Source organism: Eucyclogobius newberryi, unplaced genomic scaffold (genome assembly GCF_026437365.1).
Source record: "Eucyclogobius newberryi isolate DKJ021-1_F unplaced genomic scaffold, fEucNew1.0.hap1 SCAF_18, whole genome shotgun sequence".
Taxonomy (NCBI): Eukaryota; Metazoa; Chordata; class Actinopteri; order Gobiiformes; family Gobiidae; genus Eucyclogobius; species Eucyclogobius newberryi.
In genome coordinates, this window is record NW_027315812.1 from 1,483,968 (window position 1) to 1,492,726 (window position 8,759).

Below are 8,759 nucleotides of genomic sequence, written 5' to 3' on the forward strand. Positions count from 1 at the left end.
GTTTTACCTTTAATCCTTTAAAAATGTGTAAAATAAACGAGACTCATTGACGTAAACATAACGTAACTTGTGACGTGTCAGATGGATGGAGCGCGTGCTGTTCCCGGCTCCGCCTCTAGAGGGAGACACACATCCACACACTCACTCTAGACTTTCTGTCATCAATCTAAAGGACACTTATGAGCACAACACGCAGAAAAGCATTGATATGTTTATATAGTTTAGTCACAAATACAAAGAGAACATATTTTATTATATTTTCATTGGAATAAGTAGTAATTATATTGGAATATTCTGGGACTTTCTCCATCAATGAAACGGATTAAAGTCCAGAGTGTTTATACTGCTCACGTGTGAACTTTACTTTCATGACACTTTGACCTCTGACCTCAGGAGGCCACACCCTCATCATCCTCTCCCTCCCCGGGTGAGGCAGGCCGCGCGTGGGGGGGAGACTTCCCGGAGCAGCTGTTCTCGCAGGTTCAGGTCCCACCCCCAAACCTCGCGACACGCCCCCCCCCCCCTGTCCCGTGCGCGTGCGGTGCCTCCTCGCGCTCAGTCCGTGCTCCACCGCGCGCCGCTCCGCACGTCGCTCTCCAAAGTTGACTTCCGCCGCGGACCTGCGTTCTGCCGCGCCGCTGACGCCGCCTGTGGACGCGCCTCTGTGGGATACAAAGTGTGAGAGGAGCCGCTGCCCTGGAGCTGCGGAGCGCGGCACGGAGGCTCCCGGACCCCGCGCACTTCCCCCGGACCCCGCGCACTTCCCCCGGACCCCGCGCAGTGGAGACGCGCTGGATCTAAAGTGTTTGTGTCTTTTGTTTTGTCCCTGATGGAGCCGGAGTGGCGCGCTCCGTATCCCGCGTGCGTCCTCGGGTGACGACCGGACACGCACGAGCCTGGACCGCTTTTCCCGCACGAGCTCCGCAAGTGAGTCCCGCAGCTTTTCTTTCTTTGAGTGTTTGTGTGTCAAGTGTCTCCATCTTCTGACCCAAAGCTCTCATTCTCGTGGATCGCGCCATTACGCAAACTCCAACTGTTTTTGTTCTAATTTTAGGAACACTATGATCAAAATGTCAATCATTTCAAGTGTCTGACCTCCGCGCGGCCGCGTTGTTACGGGCTCAATATAAATAACGACTTTAAACTCACATAATTATCACATTCTGTCTCGGTTTGTCCCGCGGAGGTCAAATTGTCCCCGCGTAACGCGCGTTTCAGCTCCAGGACAGTGTCTCCCACACGCGCCTCATCACGCGTCCTCACGCGCGCGCGCGCGCCATTTGGATTGAAGTTTACGCACGAATTCCTTCACTTTGACCAGATTTAATTCTTAAAACAGTTGAATCAATCTCCAAAACGTACTTTTCTGCTCACGATCCTTTTCTCATTGTCTCATGTCCGTTTGGACACGTGACACTTGCGCCTCGCGCGTTAAACGCACTTTTCTGCCTTTTCCATTTGGCTCTATATTTCACGCACTCTTTCCTCCACTTTGATCCAAACTCAAGGTGACCTCCAGGCGCGTTTCATCTTTACGCACACGTGCCATGTCTTCTCCCGCGCGCCCGTGCCAAACGGAGCGGCTTTGTGCCAAACGGAGCGGCTTTGTGCCAAACGGAGCGGCTTTGTGCCAAACGGAGCGGCTTTGTACCAAACGGAGCGGCTTTGTGCCAAACGGAGCGGCTTTGTGCCAAACGGAGCGGCTTTGTGCCAAACGGAGCGGCTTTGTGCCAAACGGAGCGGCTTTGTGCCAAACGGAGCGGCTTTGTGCCAAACGGAGCGGCTTTGTGCCAAACGGAGCGGCTTTGTGCCAAACGGAGCGGCTTTGTACCAAACGGAGCGGCTTTGTACCAAACGGAGCGGCTTTGTGCCAAACGGAGCGGCTTTGTACCAAACGCGCGCGCGGCTCTTTTACGCCGTGGTTAGTTTAAAGACACTGACCGGAGCGCGTCAAACTGCCGCTCACGGTGATGGAGCGTGCGCGGTAAACGGAGCAGACGTCCTTTGAACCCAGAGCAGGGTAAACGGAGCAGACGTCCTTTGAACCCAGAGCAGGGTAAACGGAGCAGACGTCCTTTGAACCCAGAGCAGGGTAAACGGAGCAGACGTCCTTTGAACCCAGAGCAGGGCAGATGACGCACCGGTTTGTTCCGCTCACGCGTGACAAAAGCGACACGTCAGCGTTTTTAAAGAAGAAAAAGCTCCAAGAGAAAGAATCATAAATCACTTCAAAACAAGGACAAATGTTTGTTTAGAGTTCAGGCTCAGGCTCCTCCTCCTCATCTTCATCCTCCTCCTCATCTTCATCCTCCTCCTCATCTTCATCCTCCTCCTCATCTTCATCCTCCTCCTCATTCTTCATCCTCCTCCTCCTCATCTTCATCCTCCTCCTCATCTTCATCCTCCTCATCCTCATCTTCATCCTCCTCCTCATCTTCATCCTCCTCATCTTCATCCTCCTCCTCATCTTCATCCTCCTCCTCATCTTCATCCTCCTCTTCATCTTCATCCTCCTCATCTTCATCCTCCTCCTCATCTTCATCCTCCTCATCCTCATCTTCATCCTCCTCCTCTTCATCCTCCTCCTCATCTTCATCCTCCTCCTCATCTTCATCCTCCTCATCTTCATCCACCTCCTCATCCTCCTCATCCTCATCTTCATCCTCCTCCTCATCTTCATCCTCCTCATCCTCATCTTCATCCTCCTCCTCATCTTCATCCTCCTCCTCATCTTCATCCTCCTCCTCCTCATCTTCATCCTCCTCCTCATCTTCATCCTCCTCATCTTCATCCACCTCCTCATCCTCCTCATCCTCATCTTCATCCTCCTCATCCTCATCTTCATCCTCCTCATCTTCATCCACCTCCTCATCCTCCTCATCCTCATCTTCATCCTCCTCATCCTCATCTTCATCCTCCTCATCCTCATCTTCATCCTCCTCCTCATCTTCATCCTCCTCATCTTCATCCACCTCCTCATCCTCCTCATCCTCATCTTCATCCTCCTCATCCTCATCTTCATCCTCCTCATCCTCATCTTCATCCTCCTCCTCATCTTCATCCTCCTCCTCCTCCTCTTCATCCTCCTCCTCATCTTCATCCTCCTCCTTATCTTAATCCTGCTCCTCATCTTCATCCTCCTCCTCATCTTCATCCTCCTCCTCCTCATCTTCATCCTCCTCCTCTTCATCCTCCTCCTCATCTTCATCCTCCTCCTTATCTTAATCCTGCTCCTCATCTTCATCCTCCTCCTCATCTTCATCCTCCTCCTCCTCATCTTCATCCTCCTCCTCTTCATCCTCCTCCTCATCTTCATCCTCCTCCTTATCTTAATCCTGCTCCTCATCTTCATCCTCCTCCTCATCTTCATCCTCCTCCTCATCTTCATCCTCATCCACATCTTCATCATCATCTTATTCATCCCCCTCCTCAGTTCTGGCTCAGTTCTGGCTCTTGTTTGGCTCAGTTCTGGCTCGTTTACGGCTCAGTTCTGGCTCAGTTCTGGCTCAGTTCTGGCTCTTGTTCTGGCTCTTGTTCTGGCTCTTGTTCTGGCTTAGTTCTGGCTCTTGTTTGGCTCTTGTTTGGCTCCTGCAGAAGTGTCTCTTGTTAAAGGTTGTGGGACGTTAATGAACTGAAGCAGTGACTCGTCTGTCACTGAAAGGTCAAGACGAGAAGGAGCTTCATCATCACACAACACACAACACACACACAACACACAACACACAACACACACACAACACACAACACACAACACACAACACACACACAACAACACACAACACACACACAACACACAACACACAACACACACACAACACACAACACACAACACACAACACACACACAACAACACACACAACACACACAACACACACACAACACACAACACACAACACACACACAACAACACACAACACACACACAACAACACACAACACACACACAACACACAACACACACACAACAACACACAACACACACACAACACACACACAACACACACACAACACACACAACACACACACAACACACACAACAACACACAACACACAACACACACACAACACACAACAACACACAACACACAACACACACACAACAACACACAACACACACACAACACAACACACACACAACACAACACACAACACACACACAACACACAACACACAACACACACAACACAACACACAACACACAACACACACACAACACACAACAACACACAACACACACACAACACACAACACACAACACACACACAACACACAACACACAACACACAACACACACACAACAACACACACAACACACACAACACACACACAACACACAACACACAACACACACACAACAACACACAACACACACACAACAACACACAACACACACACAACACACAACACACACACAACAACACACAACACACACACAACACACACACAACACACACACAACACACACAACACACACACAACACACACAACAACACACAACACACAACACACAACACACAACACACACACAACACACAACACACAACACACAACACACACACAACAACACACAACACACACACAACACAACACACACACAACACAACACACAACACACACACAACACACAACACACAACACACACAACACAACACACAACACACACACAACACACAACACACAACACACAACACACAACACACACACAACACACAACACACAACACACAACACACACACAACAACACACAACACACACACAACACACACACAACACACACACAACACACACACAACACACACAACACACACACAACAACACACAACACACAACACACAACACACAACACACACACAACACACAACACACAACACACACACAACAACACACAACACACACACAACACAACACACACACAACACAACACACAACACACACACAACACACAACACACAACACACACAACACAACACACAACACACACACAACACACAACACACAACACACAACACACACACAACAACACACAACACACAACACACACACAACACACACACAACACAACACACAACACACACACAACACACAACACACACAACACAACACACAACACACACACAACACACACACAACACACACACAACACACACAACACACACACAACAGACAACACACACAACACACACAACACACACAACACACACACAACACACAACACACACAACACACACAACACACACAACACAACACACAACACACACACAACACACACACAACACACACAACACACACACAACACACACACAACACACACACAACACACACAACACACACACAACACACAACACACACAACACACACAACACACACAACAACACACAACAACACACACAACACACACAACATACAACACACACACAGACACACACTCAAAATACAACACACACAAAGACACACACTCACACTCACAGACACAACATACACAGAAACACACCGTCTTTTATTTAGATAATTGTAGTTTTAAATCAGGTTTTATTCCACTCGTCAAACAGACGGTCGAGAACAACAGAGGGGACCAAGCACAGCCCTGTGGCACTCCTCTCTCCAAAGTCTGTCAAGTCCAGACTTATTCTTCCATCTGTGTTTAATTGTGTTTGTGTGTGTCTCACTGTGTGTAAAGATGGTCTTATGTCGTCTTGTGTGTGTCTCATTGTGTGTAAAGATGGTCTTATGTCCTCTTGTGTGTGTCTCATTGTGTGTAAAGATGGTCTTATGTCCTCTTGTGTGTGTCTCATTGTGTGTAAAGATGGTCTTATGTCGTCTTGTGTGTGTCTCATTGTGTGTAAAGATGGTCTTATGTCGTCTTGTGTGTGTCTCATTGTGTGTAAAGATGGTCTTATGTCCTCTTGTGTGTGTCTCATTGTGTGTAACAATGGTCTTATGTCGTCTTGTGTGTGTCTCATTGTGTGTAAAGATGGTCTTATGTCGTCTTGTGTGTGTCTCATTGTGTGTAAAGATGGTCTTATGTCGTCTTGTGTGTGTCTCATTGTGTGTAAAGATGGTCTTATGTCGTCTTGTGTGTGTCTCATTGTGTGTAAAGATGGTCTTATGTCTCTTGTGTGTGTCTCATTGTGTGTAAAGATGGTCTTATGTCGTCTTGTGTGTGTCTCATTGTGTGTAAAGATGGTCTTATGTCGTCTTGTGTGTCTCATTGTGTGTAAAGATGGTCTTATGTCGTCTTGTGTGTGTCTCATTGTGTGTAAAGATGGTCTTATGTCCTCTTGTGTGTGTCTCATTGTGTGTAAAGATGGTCTTATGTCGTCTTGTGTGTGTCTCATTGTGTGTAAAGATGGTCTTATGTCGTCTTGTGTGTGTCTCATTGTGTGTAAAGATGGTCTTATGTCGTCTTGTGTGTGTCTCATTGTGTGTAAAGATGGTCTTATGTCCTCTTGTGTGTGTCTCATTGTGTGTAAAGATGGTCTTATGTCGTCTTGTGTGTGTCTCATTGTGTGTAAAGATGGTCTTATGTCGTCTTGTGTGTGTCTCATTGTGTGTAAAGATGGTCTTATGTCGTCTTGTGTGTGTCTCATTGTGTGTAAAGATGGTCTTATGTCCTCTTGTGTGTGTCTCATTGTGTGTAAAGATGGTCTTATGTCCTCTTGTGTGTGTCTCATTGTGTGTAAAGATGGTCTTATGTCCTCTTGTGTGTGTCTCATTGTGTGTAAAGATGGTCTTATGTCGTCTTGTGTGTGTCTCATTGTGTGTAAAGATGGTCTTATGTCCTCTTGTGTGTGTCTCATTGTGTGTAAAGATGGTCTTATGTCCTCTTGTGTGTGTCTCATTGTGTGTAAAGATGGTCTTATGTCGTCTTGTGTGTGTCTCATTGTGTGTAAAGATGGTCTTATGTCGTCTTGTGTGTGTCTCATTGTGTGTAAAGATGGTCTTATGTCGTCTTGTGTGTGTCTCATTGTGTGTAAAGATGGTCTTATGTCGTCTTGTGTGTGTCTCATTGTGTGTAAAGATGGTCTTATGTCGTCTTGTGTGTGTCTCATTGTGTGTAAAGATGGTCTTATGTCGTCTTGTGTCTTTGTGGATTCAGTTTGGGAGGATTTGTTTCGTTCTTTTGGACATAATTGAGGTGAATAAACGTCACGTTCAGGACATAAATAGTCTCTATGAGGCACAGTCAGTGGCTCCTCTTCAGGTTTTAAGAACTGAGTATTTTTATTTCAGCCCCTATTTTGGTTTCTCTCTTCGGTCACGGTGGGGAAACCAAGAGAGTCCAAAAAAGATTGTGTTTCTTCTTTTGTGTGAAACGTTTCTGTCGAACGGTTGAAACGATGATTGTGTTTGGTCTTGTTTGGTTATATCTCGTCTCTTAAAGGGCCTATAGACCTGTTATAGACCTGTTATAGACCTGTTATAGACCTGTTATAGACCTGTTATAGTCCTGTTATAGACCTGTTATAGACCTGTTATAGACCTGTTATAGTCCTGTTATAGACCTGTTATAGACCTGTTATAGTCCTGTTATAGACCTGTTATAGACCTGTTATAGACCTGTTATAGTCCTGTTATAGTCCTGTTATAGACCTGTTATAGACCTGTTATAGACCTGTTATAGTCCTGTTATAGTCCTGTTATAGACCTGTTATAGACCTGTTATAGACCTGTTATAGTCCTGTTATAGACCTGTTATAGACCTGTTATAGTCCTGTTATAGACCTGTTATAGACCTGTTATAGACCTGTTATAGTCCTGTTATAGACCTGTTATAGTCCTGTTATAGTCCTGTTATAGACCTGTTATAGTCCTGTTATAGTCCTGTTATAGACCTGTTATCGTCCTGTTATAGTCCTGTTATAGACCTGTTACAGTCCTGTTATAGTCCTGTTATAGACCTGTTATAGTCCTGTTATAGTCCTGTTATAGTCCTGTTATAGTCCTGTTATAGACCTGTTATAGACCTGTTATAGTCCTGTTATAGTTCTGGTCCAGTCCTGTTATAGTCCTATTACAGACCTGTTATTATCCTGTTATAGTCCTATTATAGTCCTGTTATAGTCCTGTTATAGTCCTGTTATAGTCCTGTTAAAGTCCTGTTATAGTCCTGTTATAGACCTGTTATAGTCCTGTTATAGTCCTGTTATAGTCCTGTTATAGACCTGTTATAGTCCTGTTATAGTCCTGTTATAGACCTGTTATAGTCCTGTTACAGTCCTGTTATAGACCTGTTATAGTCCTGTTATAGACCTGTTATAGACCTGTTATAGTCCTGTTATAGACCTGTTATAGTCTTGTTATAGACCTGTTATAGTCCTGTTATAGACCTGTTATAGTCCTGTTATAGACCTGTTATAGTCCTGTTATAGTCCTGTTATAGTCCTGTTATAGACCTGTTATAGTCCTGTTATAGTTCTGGTCCAGTCCTGTTATAGTCCCGTTATAGTTCTGGTCCAGTCCTGTTATAGTCCTGTTATAGTTCTGGTCCAGTCCTGTTATAGTCCTGTTATAGTCCTGTTATAGTCCTGTTATAGTCCTGTTATAGACCTGGTCCAGTCCTGTTATAGACCTGGTCCAGTCCTGTTACAGTCCTGTTATAGACCTGTTATAGTCCTGTTATAGACCTGGTCCAGTCCTGTTACAGTCCTGTTATAGACCTGTTATAGTCCTGTTATAGTTCTGGTCCAGTCCTGTTATAGTCCTGTTATAGTCCTGTTATAGTTCTGGTCCAGTCCTGTTATAGTCCTATTACAGACCTGT

The 8,759-nt window shown here is 45.6% G+C and overlaps 1 protein-coding gene across 1 annotated transcript in view; it reads left to right on the plus strand.

Moving 5' to 3' along the window:
* The first annotated feature begins 577 nt into the window (after positions 1 to 577).
* Positions 578 to 8,759, plus strand: part of LOC140364907 (sodium channel protein type 3 subunit alpha-like) — a 173,428-nt gene continuing 165,246 nt past the window's right edge. The window contains exon 1 of the mRNA XM_072451288.1: positions 578 to 927. The gene's annotated coding sequence lies outside the window, so the exon portion shown is untranslated. The remainder of the gene's footprint in view (positions 928 to 8,759) is intronic.